This window comes from Pimephales promelas, chromosome 7, assembly GCF_988280905.1.
Source record: "Pimephales promelas chromosome 7, fPimPro1.hap1.1, whole genome shotgun sequence".
Lineage (NCBI taxonomy): Eukaryota > Metazoa > Chordata > Actinopteri > Cypriniformes > Leuciscidae > Pimephales > Pimephales promelas.
In genome coordinates, this window is record NC_142775.1 from 9,837,485 (window position 1) to 9,858,452 (window position 20,968).

A 20,968-nucleotide genomic window follows, 5' to 3' on the forward strand; every position below is an offset into this window, starting at 1 on the left:
CTATTCTATATATTCTATTCTATAGTCTAATCCCATAACCCGAAATTGCTTCTCTGTTTGAGATCAGATCATTTTACGCTGCTAAACTCTGGGAAGGTTTTCAAAATTCATTCAAACAACCTTATCACACATTGAATTTATGACACATTTCAGTACATTCACGTTGTTTCCACAGTCACACATTCAGGATAATGATTTAAGGTGTATGTTGCTGTGTTTAGTAATTCTGAATGAATCCATGTACTGTAGAAGGCATATAATGCAGTCAGGTCAAGGTGGTTGGTTCAGGCTTTTTTTTGGGGTGGCTCCATAGCCGCTTTCCGACCGGAGGGACTTTTGCAGTTCCTAGAACCTAACGTTCCTATAACCCTTTTTTTCTCGTGTTCCGACCGGACTAATTTGGGGATTTTTTAGTTCCACAGACCGTAGTTCCTATAACTCTTTCAGTAGCTAGTCTAGAGCGAGGACTTTTTTAGTTCCCTTTCCCTAGGTCTACGTTGATTGGTTAAAAGTCATGCCCACTGTCAACACGGAACTTGTACCGTGCAAAACATTACAACGAGGATTAAGACAAACATAACGCATTCAACCAGCTGATTGCTAATAATAGCTAAACTTACCCGTCGTTTTGTTTGCCTCCTGCGCTCTGCTCTTTTATCTTCTTCCATCATATTACTTAATATCATATTATGCTGGAGCCTTCGTCTTCTGTGTTTCTCTGTACAGAACTCAAGCATAATCTTTAAACGCCGCTGTTCGTTCTCCGTTATTAAAAGGCACCTATTATGCCCCTTTTTACAAGATGTAATATTGGTCTCGGGTGTCCCCAGAATGTATTTGTTAAGTTTCAGCTCAAAATACCCCATAGTTAATTTATTATAACCATTTGAAAATGTCATTTTGGGGCCTGATTAAAAATGAGCTGTTTTGGGTGTATGCCACCTTAATGCAAATGAGCTGGATATCCCCGCCCTGCCTTTGGATGAGGGCGTAACTTGATACCAATGGCAGTCGGTACTAAGAGAGTGAGAGAAACCGCTGTTTTGTCTGTCATTCAGCGTACGTTTGAATCGGAATATATAAATAGTACGATGAGACTCCGGCAGAATAAACACAAATGAGAATGGACCAGTACGTCTCGGTATGGTTATTTGATACATTTATGTACTTATAGAGTTGTAAACACGTCTTTTTGCAAGTATGGGTGTGCAACACACACACACACAGATGCACACAAACACTAAAGCAATTTTTTGAAACTACATACACATTCTGTAATAAAGTTTGCTATGTAAGCGAAATTACATTAATGCGAGGGACCTGTGGCGTCATGTTTACTTGTCATACAGGTGCTTCTGTGGCAAATGTGAGAAGATGGCTAACTTACAGAACAACAACATATATGCAGTTTTTAATACAATATCTTTAAAAATATATTTATAAACGTGTGGTTATACACTATACAAACAATGTTTAAATTATATAAACAGACATCCTACGTCGACAACTTTAGACGCATTTGTTGATAAATTGGCTGACAGACTGAAATAACTATTTGCTCAAAAATCATAAAATACACTTACTGTTACTGGAGGTGAAGTTGGATTGCAAACAGTAGACGACGATCCACACTTGAGGATTAACTTTTAAGCCACAACAACAGGATTAACCCACGATTCCACAACAGAACACTTATGTTTCCAAGAGACATTACCGGCTGTCGTTGAAACAATGGAGGATGGTGTGTACAGATCACCGAGGCCGGGGTCTAGGCCACAACCACACAATCAAGTCAATCAAACCCCTTGCTCAATTCTACGTCACAAAGAGCTGAATATTATAACAGCTCGTTCTGAGACAGTGCATATGATTTATTGAGATTATAAAAAAAAAACACTGGGTGGATTTTTTTCATTCTAGGGTGGTTTTGCTCACTCACTGCCAACACACATTTATGTTAAAACACCATGTAAAAATGAATTTTCCATAATAGGTGCCCTTTAAGGTCCCGGCAAGGCAGAACAGGAAAATTGCAATAATAGCCTCCTCCACGCTGATTTGTTGTTGTTGTTTGTGGCCGCGCTACGTCTAGTAATAAAGACCGTCGCCGTGTTTGCGTTACCCCTCCTACCAGTTCCTATGGCCACTTGGCCAGTGCGAACGCAAGCAGCAAAACCGAGTTTGGGGGAGAGTAGTTCTTAGAACTGTTTAGAAGTGGACAGTTCCTATAACAAAGTTCCTGTAACTACTTGGTAGGAAAGCGGCTCATGTGATCCTGTTCCGTATGGCAACTTGACGTGTATAAAACGCAAGCACCTAATAAGCACTAAACAAGCTCTTTGCTGCTGCACTGTACACATACCATAGGCTACACTGAATTACTGAAAAGTTTTGTTCAGTAATGTTAGTGTTTTTCTTGTGTGTACTTTGGTGTGCATAAATGTATAAATTATATGGACTCTTTTTGATAATAGACATGTGCCTTTATACGGTAATATATGTATCACATGATAATGAACATGCATGATATTGTTATCGTGGCCAGTTCAAAATATTATGAATAATCAGTTATCACGTATTATTCCGATTTTTTTTAAGAATACTTTTCCTATCAACCGTTTGAAATGCACATCACTAGTGTATGCTGAGTCAAAGAGGCATGCTCTCAATCTGACATAAACAAGCCCAACAGTCACGAGCAGCGCGTGGCAGAATGAGTGAAGGAGACGTGCTGAATGAAAATGCACATTCGCTCTCTGACAGCAGATGGTGCTTGTTGAACAGCAATGCAACCGTTACACTAACAAGCCCATAAACCAAGCTGCTGCACTACTTTCGTTTTCTGAAAAGTATTTAAATGTTTCAAACATCCATTCAGATTTTTGTATTCACAACGGTGTTCATCACAGCACTTAATAAGTAAACACTTTATAGGCAATTCATTTTCAAACTTAAACATTTTCATAATTTTAATTTGGACTACAACATGCCATAGATTGATTCAAATCTTTGATTAAAAATGTTACGAGTCTTTATTGTTTGGTAACACTTTACAATAAGGGCATTTTACAATAAGGTTAATAAGGTTTACAATAAGGTTACACTTTACAATAAGGTTAATACGGTTAACTTAAACTGACAACGAAAAATACTTAATACTTAATAATGTTATAATGTTAATATTTAATAATACCTAATTAAAATCAAACATTTTAACTGTAGTATTTAATGAATGTGAGAAACTAAAAATGCTCAGTTTTTTTAGTAAACAGTTAATTCATCATTTATAAAGCATTAATATGCATTAATAAGCAGTTTATAAATACAACTATAAATGATTTATTCTTAATTTAAAAGTATATTTATAATGTGTTTATTCATACTTTGTTAAAGGAATACTTCAGGATTTAGCATTAAGCAGGATTTAACATTAAGATTTAGCATTAAGCATCAGCAGAAAACCAGTAGAATTTTCGAATTACCCTGCTCCCGGTAGTTACGCGTTTGTCGTAGACAGAAAATAGCATAACTAGTAGCCTAGTGACTATAAAGCCAACACTGGCATTTGAAAAAAAAAAAAACACAAGGCTACGTCTGGAATTATACATGCAAATACATTTAAAATGATTAAGTCTTAGCCTACTTACAGGTTGTGGCCCAACAACGGCTGCCTCTGGTTTTAAAGTTGGAACTGCTTCATGTTTTAGTAACAGTTTCTTGTTGAATCCGGTGTTGAATTCGTGGAGATTCTGGAAGCTGTCTTCCGTAAAATGCACAGCACAGAGAGCTAAATTACGATCGTCATTTTCAGGAACATAATCAAACATAAATTGTATCCTTTGTTGACGAAGTACAGCGTCCGTGGGAAGCTCGAACACAGAAGACCTGACAGCTGGTTGAACACAACACACTCGACGAGCCGGCCTTACCCTTTTTTGCATTTTCCGGAGGGAGGGTTGATGTAAATGTATGGGTTAGTGACGTCTAAAACCTGTTGTAGTCCCAATCGAGTCGTTTTTGTAGGCATTGAACTTCCTGATTTTTAAAAGACGATATCTCTGCTTACACTGAACTTTCAGCGCTGCAACTTTGCAGATACTGTTCATGCACCAACAGCAACATTACACACTATTTAAAATCAAAAAAGTGAAATTGCAATCAACCCAAATAAATAGTGTGTAATATTTCTGAGGCTCGTTGAAAGTGTGTTATGTTCATCCAGCTGTCAGGTCTTCTGTGTTCGGGCTTCCCACGGACGTTGTAGTTCGTCATTTATGTTTGATTATGTTCCTGAAAATGACATATTGTAGCTCTCTGTGCTGCGCATTTTAAGAAAAAACAGCTTCCAGAATCTCCACAAATTCAATGCCGGATTCAACAAGAAACTGTTACTAAAACATGAAGCAGTTCCAACTTTAAAACCAGATGCAGCAGGTGTTGGGCCACAACCTGTAAGTAGGCTAAGACTTAATTATTTTAAATGTATTTGCATGTATAATTTCAGACACAATGTTTTAGTTTTATCAAATTTTTTTGTATATGTACTAATGTTGTAAATGTATTTTTCATGTATATATACTTTATGGTGTTATTGTTCGATTTGATCAAGAACGTAAACCAATGCCAACGCAGTTTGTGTATATAGTAGCCAGTCAGTTCGATGCTATTTTGTGTACAAACGTGTATAAAGTTCCGTGTTGTATTATTTTCCTGTTATCACTGCTTTGATACAATCTGTATTGTAAAAAGTACTATATAAAGGTGACTTGACTTGACAGTTTGGAGTGAGGGTGGTCTCCTCCACCTCAAAATGGTGTTCCCTCTGTGTTAACTCTGACTGCACATCATGATGCAGTGGCTACAAATCCGTGGGAAGCACAACTTGATCGTCAGATTCCTGAGGGGAGCAAGAAGACTGAATTCGCCTTGATCTTTACCCTCTTATCTCTGATGCAATGCGACTGCACTGCAGAGACCACCCTTGAGCCCTGCAGGCAGTAAGTTAAAATTCCTGTTTTTAGAGAAACAGTTCTCCTACTTGCTTGGTCTCTATCTAGAGGGTAGGACTCGCTGCAGCCTGTAGCACGATGACGTAGCTGGATGGTCCAATACGTAGTGGACACTGTAACGTAATATAATCGCTTTTAACAATTTAGATTGTTTCAAAGCAGCTTTACATAGATACGCATATAATTTAATGCAACAAAGATTGTTTTGGCTTTATAGCGGTTCGTGAATAATGTTAGGCTATTTCCAGCTAAAGTTAGTTTTGATTGATTCACCTCTGTCGAAATGATAATTTGTTATTAAATTAGGGGACGACACCGTTCTCTCTAAACAGACTTTAAACGCGATCCTGTGATAAACGCTGATGGCACATGCACATTAACAATTGATAGTTATTGTAGAGAGTAGAGAGTTGGTGAACAATCGCACATTGATCTTCCAAGAATAGCTACATTTAAATGGTCACGAGTATGGAAGCTATTTTCAGAGTTTTCAGAGTAAAATATTTGAAAAAAAATAATTGCAACTTTTTCATTACAATTGCGAGTATACATTTCGCATAGCCTACTGACTTTATTTCTCAGAATTGTGAGATATAAAGTCAGAATTGCCTGAAATAAAGCCTGTCGCATGTTCTAAAGACAGAATTGCGTGAAATAAAGTCGCAATTGTCTGCTATAAAATGAGAATTCTGACTTTTTTCTTGCAATTCTGAATGTATAACATAATTGTAAGTTTATATCTCCCATTGCTAGTTATATAGTAAAATTCTAAGGGGAAAAAAATCTGGCTACTTATTTTTTAACCTCAGAATAGTTCAATATCTCACAATTCTAACTTTATAACACGCAATTGCGACTTTATATTCTCCCAATATGCGTATTATAAAGTCAGAATTTCAAGTAGCCTCGCAATTGCTAGTTTATATCTCATAATTCTGACTTAATAACCTGCAATTGCGACTTTATATAAATTCTGAGATAAAAAGTCTGACTAGTAGTGAGATAAAGTCGCAATTACCTTTTTTATTTCTCACTCTGTGGCGAAAACAAACTTCCAGACATGTCTCACTGAACAGCAAATTAAGAAGAACATGTAGGCTTTTATTTATTTTTTTTTTCCTACATCTGACAATATTTATTTTCCTGATGCTGTTATTATTTTAGCATTTTCCTTTGAAATGTTTACTGGTATTTTAAGATGTTTAGAGTTGTACCTTTAAAATTACTACTTTGACATTTTTTGCTTCCAATCAACAGCAAATATGAATAAAATAAAATTGCTTTTTAATATGTTCTATATACACGCATTAAAAAAAATACTTGTGGTGCACATGCTATTAATCTATCAAATGTAGGTTTAAAATCATGTGATTTAAAATGTAAAATAACTTTGCATTTAGCTTATGTAGAGTGAATCTCGGATAAGCATCCCATTTGTAAATAATTACTTATTCATCAATAATTACTTATAATTATTTAACAGTACTATACTACACAGGTTTGAACATCATGTCAGTACAATATTGAGCTTACATATCACTTAAGATCAATGCATGCGAATTATAATCCTGAGATCGGCACTGCGTATGCGTATATGACGTCACCAAAACACACCTCCATCCACTACGTATTGGACCATCCAGCTACGTCATCGTGCTACAGACTGCAGCGAGGACCTCTTGGCATTTTCAGTCAACGAATTGTGCCTGGAATTTGGGCCGGCTAACTCTTGTGAAATCTGAGACCCCGGCCTACTGGACCAGGGGTCCATAACATATGTCATACAATGTTAAAAATATTTAAAAGGCACTTTTACGTGGCTTAATGCATGTACAGTAGGTAATCAACCAGAATGTGGTTTTTACCACCGCAGTGGTATATCGATATGTATGTGTCTGCCGCGGCGGTAAAACTTGGGGAGTATTTACTGCCTTTTTCCGCTAAGAGGCGCTACAATCACAGACTTTGAAAAGTGTCAGTTTTTTGTGTAATCTCCTGCAGCCATGCCACGGCTCATTCAGAGCGATTGAAAGTTGGTGTCAGATTAATTCAAGTGAAACGTAGTTAAATTAATTAATGAATTAATTAATCACAATACTGAAATTAAATTGAATAAACAATGAAAACGTAAAACATTGCAGTAGAAACATATTAGGCTACATCAATGAGGCTTTATAAGCGTATAAGACGATAGCATATCAGCAGTTTAATGGTAGCTCTGTGGGTAACGCGTCAACCTCGACTTCATGGACCTCCAAACGACCCTAGATCGAACCTCATTACATGCTGTTGGCCTACAGCTTATGTTTTACCGTTCTTGAAGCTTAAATAGGTAGCTGTTTATTAGCGAGTTTATTAACTGTTTATTTATTTAAAGTGTCCTACATAATGTGCCACTGCTCATTGAGAGCTGAGGTCGCAGATTAATTCAAGGTTAACATTGTAGTTAAACAAATTCATAAATCACAATACTGAAAAAAGTAAATTGAAATGAAATAAATGTGAAGTAAAAATAGGCCTCTATAGGCTATGTGCACAACCGTAGTTTCGAAGTTCCGCTTTTGTCAGAAGTTGGCGTATCAGTTTCCGGTCTACGACTGGTCATCCGCATCCACTAATAAACAAAGAAGATGAGTGCTGCTGTTGTACGAAAAAAAAGAGTTCTTAAACACAGCTAAGTTTCTTAGAACTGTAGTGGATCTAACGTCCGTTTCACACCCGTTTGCAGTGTGTGTTGCGGTGCAGGAGCGTGCTGTTAGTGCGTTCACATTTAGGCTATTATGATGCGTTTGCACAGTGAATAACTGATCCGCGGCTGTACAACAAACACATACTTATTATTTTTATTTAAAGTCCAGAAGTTATGCTGCAACTTATTTTTAAAAACAAAAAGTTGTGTCAGCATTGCGATTCTTAGTATGCACGTTTAAACACAATTTAAACAATGTAAGTTACCCCATGCATTACAAGTTGCTCAAGCAAGTGGTCAAATATTTCCTATATTAAAATTGCAAATAATTTAAATTAAAACTTGAAATTGACAAAAGCAGCTGACTTGCCTTTTCGTTTGCATCTTAATTTCAAAACAATAGATCTTGCATGTCACAAAACTTATTTTTCCACCTCCACGATCGAGACGAGTTCATTCTGTCGCCTGGTTGAAGTAAATTGTAGTTTTCCTTGATTAAATGTGCATTTATGGTGAGATTACTACATTTTATTTAATTAAACGCATTTATGGTGAAATTACTACATTTTCAGGTCAATCTTTATCATTTTGACCACCAGCGTTTGCAGCACAGCATAGATTCGGTGTGGAAACGATCGCTGTGCTGCTGTTACATGTACCACACCAGTGAAAAGTGAAAGCCCTAACCTGTTTACATGCTGCGTTAGGAGACTGCTGTGCGGCACTTGCTCTGCTTCAAGTCGCTAACAGCCATTTGAGCTTCTACTGCTTCCTGATAAACACCAACCTTCGTGCGCAGTGGCTGCACAAAATAGACATTTTGATCGACGCGCAAAAAATAATAAAAATATTAAGTATGTGTTTGTTGTACAGCCGCGGATCAATTCACTGTGCAAACGCATCATAATATGTGAACGCACTAACAGCACGCTCCTGCACCACAACACACACTGCAAACGGGTGTGAAACGGAGGTTAGATCTAAGAAACTTAGATGTGTTTAAGAACTCTTTTTTTTTCGTACAACAGCAGCACTCATCTTCTTTGTTTATTAGTGGATGCGGATGACCAGTCGTAGACCGGAAACTGATACGCCAACTTCTGACAAAAGCGGAAGTCCGAAACTACGGTTGTGCACATAGCCCATTATTCCATCAAATTTAAGCAAAGTAGGTACACTTCAAACAGGCTGTGTGCCCAGTTTTTCTATAATTTAGAAAGGCTATGTCAATAGGTTATAGGGCAGGGCTTACAGTTAGGCTACTAAACCATGTTACTCGGCAGCATTTGTGTTTAAGCATGCCGAAATGCCTACCGCGGCAAAAATTAACCCAAACCAGTCGCATTGAAGTCGCGGGACATTGTGCAAAACAGCAGCAATTGCTGAATTTTAAAATGTAAGTTTACTATCTGTTTATTTTAAAAAAATGCTGTCTCGATAGGGGGTCTGTTTTCATCCAAACGATCTCTGTCAACAATAGTGGAATGATTAAAACATTGTATAATGTGATAAATAGGCTAATAATTAAAAGCAGAGGACGGTTTAAATTCATATTGAACAATAAAATTAGTAGCCTTATTATTACTTTCTTGTGTTCCTCATCCTGGAACTGTAAAATGAAAAGGTGTTCATGGTCTGACGACAGTTCAATTTTTAAAAGAAGTTCAGATAAAGTTATGTGGCACTAGTCTTTTTTTACATGGCTGTGAAATGTGGGTGGGGTTGCACACGTGTTAAAGGTTTTTACGTAGGGTATTTGTCTTATTTTTTAGCTAAGGTTGCGGTCTTTTGTTTGTTTTAAAGTTGGATTTTGTGGATATTCTGACACTAATGTGGTAAAACCAGAAAATTATGTTTTGCTAAATGTCAAATAACCCGTTAACTTTAACGTTATTTAGTTACCATCTGGCATGTTAGGCTAGCCTGGCTGCGCCCTCCTATGCACTTCCGCTCAATTTCATTTTCCTTCAGTACTACGTCTGGGACTGCTGTATATCCTTAGGATTCCAGAAATCAATTTTTTGTAGGACCAATCAGCGAATAGAGGGAGTGGCTGAGAATGATGACGTTGATGTAGCGCGTCAGTTTGAGTTCAGTAGTAAATGCTTCAGTAGTTGCCTTATTAAATGCAATATATTAAATTTTGATTGAAATACTGCCTCTTTGCTCATTTTCCAAGTCCATGAAATGTCGATCAAAAGCTACAAAGCTAATCAGAGATACCTTAAAGGGTATGTTTTATAGAGCAGGGAAACTTGTGGCCACAGAATTTGTTTTCACAAACTCTATAAATTAATTGTGCTAATTAATTTTATTTGTCTTGTAAAACGTGGTCCGTGTAATTAATTACAATTAATTTGTAGTTAATTGCAGAGAGACACAGGCATGCAGGCAGGTAAAATTGACAAAGCCTCCCTCAATGGATAGCAATGTTTATGTTTAAGGTTAGGAAAAATGTATTGCCTGGTAGTATACAGAAAAGGTTCTTGGAAAGAGAGGGGTGTTACGACTTAAGGGGAAGGTCAAACTTCAAGACTACCAGTTATCGAACAACTAGGAAAAGTTTCTGTTTGTCTGTCTGTGGTGTTAAGTTGTGGAATAATCTAAATAATGAATTTAAGCAATGTCCAAACATAATTTATTTTAAAAAGATGTTCAAAGAAATTATATTCCAGAGTTACAGAGAAACATAGTGTTAAACTTGAGCTTACGGTATATTGAATTAACCCGTAGTATAAATATTGTCATGTATCGGGAAACATCCTTATGTGTATAGAACTTCTGAATCAATACTTTCATGGATTATAGATTGATTACTTATTTAGATTTTTATTTATTTCTTTTTTATTTATTTTTTTAGGTATTTGTTTAAATATGGTATAGGGGGGTAGGAGTACATAAGTTTTACTTCTTCCTACTCCTTCTTGCACATGTAAATAGAGGGTTGTTTTTTGTTTGTTTGTTTTTGTTTTTCTTCAAGTATTAGAAAGTTTCATTTTTGTTTTGTTTCTTTTAATTAATATTCCTTGTTTCATTGATTAATAACTGTATTTTTATTTATTACTTACATGTTCAAAATAAAGATCTCAAATCAAATCAAAATGGGAGATTTATTAACATGTAAGACTGGTCTGATCCAAACCTGTGTGAATAATTATTAATTATCAATTATTAATTATGATATGCAAATTCCCCATTGATCGGACCGCCTTGTGTCTTTACACTCATATTCCCAACAGTAAATTTACTGATTCTTGTCATTAATAGAACATTTTGAGCCCCTTTGTTTACTCGTGCAGGAGGTTGGTGTGTCAGTTTTACATGTTGTAAATCATACAAATTGGTTGTAATTTTTTTAATAATTGTATTAAAATAAAAATGTGAAAACCCATACTTTGAAGACCATAATTTGATTTTCAGTTTTAGATGTCAATTAATTTGTTTTAATAAAAAAAAACTAAATGCCATATAAAAATTTACAAACACATACTTTGTAGACCACAATTAAGGTAATTAAGAAACAGTAAGACGAAATATGAAAATTGTTGTTTATTACACATCTGCAGATAGAGACCGATCATTCACTGTACAGCATTTGCGGCAGATCAGAAAACGACCACAGCGGCGTATTTGTAATGATTAGACACAGCTTTGACCGTTGAATGAATACATCACTATCCTTAGTGTCAAATATACATTTCGAATTAATAATTGTTCCTAGATTAACAAAACCTGCAGCCAGTGGCGGTTCTACTTTGAATTACACCCAGGGCGAGACCCCCTTCGAGACCCCCCCCCCTCCCAGACCCCCCTAAAAGTATTAGATAATATGGTCACCAAAATGATCACAAACACAGAATCTTGTTCAAAAAGCCTAATACACAGTTAAATCAATTCACCAAGTTAATAACATTAAAGATTTGTTTTAAAGGAGTGTCTTTCATCTTACCTACTAAACTTAAAAAAAGGTTAACACAAAAAAAAGGTTTTTATATAAAGATAAACCTCATATTTCAGCATTTAAATCATCTCTATAAAAAGAATGAGTCAATAAAGATACATTCCTGAAATTTATAGTGCACAGTAGCTTATCTTTTATTATTAATAGTAAAATTCGTACCGATTTTGCCATGGCTGTCGTTGCTATAGAACCATGCACTCATTACACTGCGCTCTCCACAACGACAAAGGAGTTTTAGTAGCTAATGTATTTCCACCACAGAAAAACGCTTGCTCTGCTAAAATATTTATTTACGGAGAAGAGAAAAACACCCAAGTGTTTGGGTGCACGTGCTGAAAAGTTTATGAGCGCGCTTCCCGTGAGCGCATAATGAGCGCGCTTCCCGTGCGCCTATTTGAAACAGAGGATTTGAAATAACGACCTCGAGCGCGCAAAAGACGCGATACGTGAACTAATCAGGAGATGCCCTTGACATCGCTTCTGCGCACGGCACCTTCTCAGCAAGCAGGGCGCCATTGCCAATAATTGAATCGAAATTATAAAAAATAGAAAAACTTCGAGGCACAGAGTATTTTTTAACTGCTCGTGCCGCCCCCCATGTGACATGAAGAAATGCCGCCCTGGGCGACTGCCCGGTTCGCCCGTGCCTAGAACCGCTACTGCCTGCAGCTCTCGTTGACTAAAATCCTATTGTAAACATAGGCCTAATCCTCTGATCATTCGGAGTTCAGACTTGTTTCCAGCCGTTTCGGCGCATGACATACGTCACGACCACACGTTAGCGATTGGCTATGGCAGATGATAAGTGACTCTGTACAGATCGAATAGTTTTGAATAGGCATGATATATCGACCACATATCGATATCGGCCGATAAATGGTCTTTTTTGATGTTATTGTTATCGATCCGATAAGAAAATTGGCCCGATATATCAAAGCCGATGAATAATAGATTATTTACTTCAGTTGAGAGACGTGCGCTGTTCGCCACGATGGTTCTGAATGATTGGATTCATTTCAAAAAGGAAGATACTGTTCAGTGCAACATGTGCAGCACAAATTTGTCACATAGGCTCCATAACATTATAATAAAAACACAGCCTGCAAAAGAATGTTGTGAATTCTTGTTCGCCAGAGATTCAGCACGTGAGCGTGTTGTGGTGGAAAGACCGCGTCTGTGGAGATAGCCTTCATGACAAGCACAGTCAAGTTCTCTTGAGCATTCACAGCATTCTGTTCCATTGTAAGTTGTAATATGTTTATTTTAAGTATATAGGCCTATATATGTGATTAATCTAATATAGGATGTGTTTGGTTGAGTTAATGAACGACGTGCGCTTCATTGTGCCGGTGATTTTTATAGCGTGCGCGCAGCTCAAACAGCAATGCACTTTTATAACTATAATTGGGACTGTCATATACATGCCATTATAATGAGAACACTATTGTAATAAAACGTTGTGAATTCTCTGGGTTAAGTTGCCGTTTTAGCGTGATGTTGTGGGAATAGCACGTCCAGAACAGGGATTAGCTTCACATTATGACCAGCACAAGTTCGATTGTGCATTCACGTCATTTTGTGCAGATAAGTCGTAATATAAAGCTGATGTAATATAAATATCTGCTTAATCTCACATATCATGCGTTTCGTGGATTTAAACAACCTAGAAAAGTTCTTCAGTTCCCCGGTGCTCGTTCTCTTCAGCTTCAGCGCGCGCAGAACAAAACCATTAAAATCTATGATTTGCACTGTCATATAATTATATTCACCATTGTAATAAATTTGTAAATTCTTTGAGTTTGCATTCTTCAGCAACCGTCGAATTGATTAACCTTCTAGCAAAATGATTCAGTAAGTTAAACGTTCATTCTCTTCAGCTTCAGCTCGCGCAGCTCACACAGCAATGTCATTTGAAACAGTAATTCTATTAAAAATGTTTACTATTAGGCTAGCCTACTGTAATATTAAAATTGTTTAATTGTTTATTTTTTTTCAAAAACATTGCGTTATAATTGGTTTGATTAAACTAATTTCCTTATTGTCCGTGCGGAGGCGATTCCATTTTATTGATCCACGGCACATGCATTTTGTTTCTTTATATGCAGCCCCATGTTAGCCTAGGCTATCTAATGACTTGTTTGCAATATTTAGGTGGGCTATTTATTTTATTTTTTGTTAGGCAATAGATTTTTTGATAACACTTTACAATAAGGTCTCATTTGTTAATGCATTACAGATCCGAATTTAAGAATATATATATTTTTTTATAAGAAGTCAATCTGTTGGATAGTATTTGTTCCTTCCAGTGTAAAATGGAAATGCATGGTAATTAGGTGTTCAAGCACGAATAACTGAAAACCTATTGTATTTGCTGGAAAGGAAAAAAAAAATCCCCTAAAACGCATCGTGCAGCCCCAACCGTAAGGGCTGGAGCTCTGAAACTTTGTCAAATGGTAGGGCCTCAAATTGAGGAGAACCTATCAGAGTATGAGCCCGATTGGCCCATAGGTGGCGCTAGAGCAACCAAAAGTACTAAATTGCTCATAACTCCTAGACCCTTTGACTTAGCTTCAATGTTTTTACACCACTGTAATCCCTGGCTCAAGACGGACAAGATGTATATCATTGTATAATATTGGATTTCCATTTGGAGCAAAAAAAAATGTGTTATTTCGGTTTTTGTCCAAAACCCACTTTTGCAAACTAGTGCCTGGTTTTTTGCCCAATCGGGACCAAACCAGTCTAGGCCTATTCTCTGGACTCTCTAGATAAATAATTATCGAAAAAAAGTTGAAATTTTGCATTTGGTTGGCTGTAACAGTGTCATTTAGATAGTGGTCTGTGGCAAAATTCAGTCAAAAGCCAGTAAATCCCCCCCAAAAAGTTTTTGACAAACTTGACAAAAATCGAAGAGCATGTGTCTTAACATGGTTAGGAAGCATGCAAAGTTTTGTGAGGATCGGATCATAGGTGGTGCTATAATCGTCAAAAAGGTCTCTCATTATTAGGTGTTCAAGCACGAAGTGCTGAAAACCTATTGTATTAGTATCAAATTAATTTTGAGCCAATAAAAATGAACGTAACTTTTCAAGAAACGAATGAAAATATAAATTGAAACTGAATAAAATATCTTTGAAACTGAAAAAGAATGAACCGCAAGCAATTTTTTTGACTTTGTTTTTAATACACTACATGTTTTGCTAACTATTCCTCATTTCGTTTACTGATCTACACTTACAAATGCGCTTCCAGAGTTTTCATTTACGCTTCTGAAGTTTTCGTTTACACTCCCTGAGTTTGCGTTCGCTGTTCTGACACAAATCTCTCGTGGGGGCGGGGCTTGTAGCAGTGTATTCTCATTGGCTACTGAGTTTTTGATTGACAGCTTCTTGACCTGGAAGTGAAGACGTCAGTGAGTGTTGTGTTTACACGTTTGGATGTGAGCGTCTGTAAGCGTAGCTTTCTATTCATTTAGGTGATATTAAGTTTATTTCTTTATTTATTTACTGCTACACTATATTGTTGATATGATTTCTTATAGAAGGAATAGTACAGACAAATGATATAATTTGTCATCGTCGATATCAGAATACTGGATAGCATAGGCTACTCGTGGTAAGTCTGATTGTTTTTATTTTTTTTTATTAATTAATACTAAACTAATACTAATTATAATACAGTTCTTGCTTTTTCAGGTGGAGAGGCATATTAGAGCTCAGTGAGAGCCCATAACATTATACAGCAGTGTTGTCTTGATTTAATTGGTAAGTTGTTAGCCCAATCATTACATGTCTTGTTTATCTAACGTTACATACGGTTACAGTCTTCGATTAGATCATATTTGCTTCAATTAGATCATATTTCCCCTCTGCCACCCCAAACAACATTGTGCTAGAGTACTGTACAGTATCTGTACTGTAGCCTACAGTACAAAATGTACTGTATCAGACAATGACCGATGCCATTGGACCAGAGCCCTGTCAATCACTGCCCGGTTCAACTTTGGCAATGTAAAGCCAATTGCTGATTAATTTGTGATGCTAATTTGTGAGTTTTTAAAAGAAGAGAGAGAGTACTTGACCATTTTCCATGTCTCCATTCATAATATGTAAACACTCATTTGTTTTGAAGTATAACCCTGGGCGCAATATTTATTCTGCAAAAGGCAACAAAATGCTTTTTCTGTATCCATATTTTAGTAATAATTATGTTAAAAGAAACAACATTTTGGAGAAAAATGTTGAATTTGTAATAGTCTTTAATAATTTATATATATATATATATATATATATATATATATATATATAAATCCAAATTCAAAACCTAATACATGCAAGTAATTATGACTGAAAAAATCCAGCAACTAGGGAGTAGACGCTACACAGCCATGGCATGGATAAATGTTTATTGGGCTATAGAGCCATCTACTGGTTATACAATAGTATTACAGATGATAAATGGTGTGTGAGTCAGGTAAACATTTGGTACTGTAAAATCCCTTAAAACATTTATATAATTTGTTTGAAATAATTATTTTAAGTCTGCAAATGGTTACTGCATGTGGGAGTTCAAAGCAGTTTGTATTGTTAGATTATAATATATTTCCTTTCTCATTTTCCAGGGATTTGAGCAACTTTCCACAAACAAAATGCTGATGCTGACACAGAGGATGGAGTGATAATACCAGAGATCAGCTGTCTCCATCAGACAATAATGTTACTTTGTTCAGACATATCACCTTTGAATGACTGGGATCCTTATCTTCAGACACCTGTTGTATTTTATTTTAATATTATAAAATAGCAAATATTTTAATTTCTTTGGAGCTCTAGATTAAAACAAACACAGTACACAAGAGGTTGCAGTTTATTCTTATTAGTCTCTGCTGATCATGGATTAGCATACCAACAGCATATGAATGGGATAGTTCATCCAAAAATAAAATTCTCACTTATTTTACTCACCCTCATGCTGTCCCAGATGCATTTTACTTTCTTTCTACAGATAAATACGAATTAAGATTTTAAGGAAAGTAATCCATCTCTGCAAGCCCTAAAGATGCTTTAAAAACCACACACAGTGACCGTGATGTCCATGTGACCTCAGTGGATGAATCAATACTGAAGTGAAACAATAGAATAAAAAAAAATAAATACTATTTTTTTTTTGTATTATTTTTTAGTAAACTGTTTTAACTATTAAAAATAATTTCCGACCAACTGCCATACATGGGTACAATCCACTTGTGTTATGTGGACTCACAGAGATGTATTATTTCATTAAAAATCTTTGTGATTATACATTTTATTATCTATATTATGAGAATACTGTGCATTACATGTATAGTATGCAGTTAATGTTTTGTGGATTCTGGTCTTTCCTGTCATAACTGCATCCAAGACTTTCACTTTGATACTTGTGTATATGCTGTAGTGACAATAAAGAATGAATAAATTTATTTGATTTTTTATTTAAATTCATTTAACTGATTTTATAAGTCATAATTGAACCTGTTGATGATTGTTTAAATATATTTACCATTTTAAATGTTAGAAAATAATATTAACAAAATGAAATAAATAAAATTATCAGCATGATTAAAAAAATACCAACAAAAATATTCTTTGTGTGAAATATGTAATGAACTGCCCTTTGAGGTCTGTATCATCTGACAGCAACCCACGATTGTAATTTTCATATAGTTTAAATTCCTCTTATTTAAGTGATCATACATGATCATTTGATGGTGTAAATGCATATGGTAACAATGAGAAATTTGATGGCCATGGTTGCCAACCTTGATTACCTGGTTGAAGTGAAACTTTCTTGACTGCTGAATATATCACACACGTATACTAGTAGGCTATTCTCGTTATATTGTAATAGCACAACCTATTCAGAGCCTAACATGCAAACGAATCATTAAGAATAAACAAATATTCTCCTAAAACATTGGACAAAATATTTTAAGTAGTCATATACAGTGGGCCTACTTTGATGTACAATTACACCTGAATAGACTGATCTCTTGTGAACCTAAAAGCTTCTGTTGACAAAGTAATCGCAGCAGAAGGTAAATACAGATAAAATTAAAAAACAAACATAACTTAATATTACTAAAATTAAATAGAAAGCTGCGCTTACAGACGCTCACATCCACACGTGTAAATACAACTCTGACGTCTTCACTTCCAGGTCAAAAAGCTGTCAATCAAAAGCTCAGTAGCCAATGAGAATACACTGCTACTAGCCCCGCCCCCACGAGAGATTTGTGTCAGAACAGCGAACGCAAACTCAGGGAGTGTAAACGAAAACTGCAGAAGCGTAAATGAAAACTCTGGAAGCGCATTTGTAAGTGTAGATCAGTAAACGAAATATGAGGAATAGTTAGCAAAACATGTAGTGTATTAAAAACAAAGTCAAAAAAATTGCTTGCGGTTCATTCTTTTTCAGTTTCAAAGATATTTTATTCAGTTTCAATTTATATTTTCATTCGTTTCTTGAAAAGTTACGTTCATTTTTATTGGCTCAAAATTAATTCCATATATTAGCTAGAAAGAAAAAAAAATCCCCTAAAACACATCGTGCAGGCCAAACCGTAAGGCCTAGAGACTTGAAACTCAGCCAGGTGGTAGGGCCTCAAATTGTGAAAAAGCTATCAGAGTATGAGCCCGATTGGCGCTACAGCAACCAAAGTTTCTCCGCAAAGTTTCGTGAGGATCGGATTATAAGTGGCCAATGAGTGGTGTTTTACTGCCCGCTGCTGTTTAAATAAAAAAAAAATTCACAATACTCAACTATAATTCATAGTATAACTATCAATTCAATCTTTTAACATTTACAACCACATTTAGTAAAAAATGACTATGATCCTGAAGTTGAAAATGAGTGTGTGAACTAAACTGTAGTAAATCATATTTTAACATGGTAAATTATGATAAATCATATTGGAACATGGTTAATTATGTAATATCACACTGAAATGTAGTATATCATGATAAATCATGCTTGCTACATACAACTTAATGTCTTTTGATGCTTTTGTGTTTTTGCAGCTTACATACTAATCCAAATGAGTGACAAAATAACGCAAACGTTTTTCTATTTACATGTTGTGATTTGTATAGTCACAGAGTGTACAAATAACAAAGTCAAATGAGACACAGACATCTTTTAACCGTATAAAACCTGGGAACTATTTTCTTTAGGCGAAGCACAACTTAATGTCTTAATGTCTTTTCAACTTAATGTCTCATGGTACTGTATTCATACAACTTAATGTCTTTTGATGCTTTTGTGCTTAAAGGAACACTCCGACTTTTTGGGACTCTAGCCTATTCACCTTATCCCCCAGAGTTAGATAAGTCCATACATACCTTTTTCATCTCCGTGCGTGCTATAAGTCTGTTTGACAAACCCACCGCTAGCCTAGCTTAGCACAAAGACTGGATGTGAATGGTTGCAGCTTTCATACTAATCCAAATGAGTGACAAAATAACGCAAACGTTTTTCTATTTACATGTTGTGATTTGTATAGTCACAGAGTGTACAAATAACAAAGTCAAATGAGACACAGACATCTTTTAACCGTATAAAACCTGGGAACTATTTTCTTTAGGCGAAGCACTGCTACTTTGGCGGAGTGATAACCGCATCACCGGAGACACGCCGTGGTGAGGAGCCGAGAGTTCGCTCAATGTTTGGGTAACAGAGTCAGCAATTTATAAATAGCTGCGACAGTAAACAGGGGAGGTAATACCATGTTTCACAGAATTCGCTGACTGGATGAAGAAATGGCAAACTTACTTACTCTGGATATTGATCCAAACACACCTAAATAGATTATCAAGGGACATTATGTTTGCTCGGTACATTTCAATGAGGACGACTATTTTGAAAAAAATGGAATTTGCCACACGGACCATAATGTGCTGAAGGATACGGCCATCCCATCTATAGCACAGACAGGACAAGTGGATCACCTGCGGCTGAGGTAAGTGTTCCGTTATGTTTTTAGATGACCTACTGTAACAGTGGCATTAGCCAGATCTAATGTAACGTTAGTGACACTATTATATGATTAGGGTATGAATATGTTTTTATCTTGATGCGGGGCGGACGCGCTTGGAAAAAAACCAGCGCGTTGAACTTGCACCCTGCGCGCGGCGCGCCTAGTAGGCTAAATTTGAAACAACTATGGAAATAACGAACTTGAGCGTGCAAAAGGGTACGATAGGCTGTGAGTTCATTGTGCAAAAACAATTTGTGCTATTACTTTCCCCTTATTCTATCCTATAGTAATGCAATTATACTGTATATTATATACTGTTGAATACCTACATTTGGTTCAGATAATAAATTGCATTTAAAATATATTGATTCCTGTAATAATAATTGTTTATTTATGTTCTGTGATATTTATATCTGGATGCGTTTTTGTTTGGAATTCAATGAAACATGGTACTGTATTACCTGGTCTCCCCTGTTTATTGTCACAGCTCATACAATAAAGCAAACACCCATGATAAACTATGTTTTTCTATCTAACGTTAGTAATTGCTGACTCTTTACTCCAACACTGAGCGAACTCTCTGCTCCTCGTTACGGTGCGTGTCAGGTGATGCGGTTATCACTCTGCCCAAGTAGCAGTGCTTCGCCTTCAGAAAATATAGTATTTATACTGTTAAAAGATGTCTGTGTCTCATATGGCCTTGATATTTCTACAGTCTGTGACTATACAAACCACAACATGTAAATAGGAAAACGTTTGCGTAATTTTGTCACTCATTTGGATTAGTATGAAAGCTGCAACCATTCACATCCAGTCTTTGTGCTAAGCTAGGCTAGCGGTGGGTGCGTCAAACAGACTTATAGCACGCACGGAGATGAAAAGGGTATGTATGGACTTATCTAACTCTGGGGGATAAGGTGAATAGGCTAAAGTCCCAAAAAGTCGGAGTGTTCCTTTAAATGCCTTAAAGATCTGAACTGCTTGAACACCGATAAATGCTGCTTGCAGCTTTAATTTTTTTTATAAATATAAGCAAAAACAGAGTTTTAGAACTAGACAAATCTTTCTGCATTAATACCTAAATACAAAATTTAACTACGATCAGGCTTCGAACTCATGTCACTGTAATGTACTGTACTAACCGTAAGTTCTACCACTCGGCCATCTTAACTCACAGTGAAATGCCCAAACTTTCTCCACTGAGTGTTCACATTGAACACTCAGTGGAGAAAGTCAGCCCCGGTTCTAGAACCAAATCACTGAGGGAGCTTTTGAAAATAGTGAGGGTGCTCAAATGT

The 20,968-nt window shown here is 36.1% G+C and overlaps 1 protein-coding gene and 1 long non-coding RNA gene across 6 annotated transcripts in view; one reads left to right on the forward strand and one right to left on the reverse strand.

The window, feature by feature from the left end:
* Positions 1–20,968, reverse strand: part of LOC120459776 (activin receptor type-1) — a 97,796-nt gene that overhangs the window by 35,874 nt on the left and 40,954 nt on the right. The window contains exon 1 of one of the 5 annotated variants that reach the window (XM_039647213.2): positions 1,584–1,767. The exons of the other annotated variants lie outside the window; for them this stretch is intronic. The gene's annotated coding sequence lies outside the window, so the exon portion shown is untranslated. Of the gene's footprint in view, positions 1–1,583; positions 1,768–20,968 lie in introns of those variants that run through there. 5 annotated transcript variants of the gene reach the window in all.
* On the forward strand, positions 15,132–16,298 carry LOC148978296 (uncharacterized). Its single transcript, XR_016169391.1, has 3 exons — positions 15,132–15,274; positions 15,355–15,423; positions 16,281–16,298. It is a non-coding gene; the product is annotated as an uncharacterized LOC148978296 (long non-coding RNA).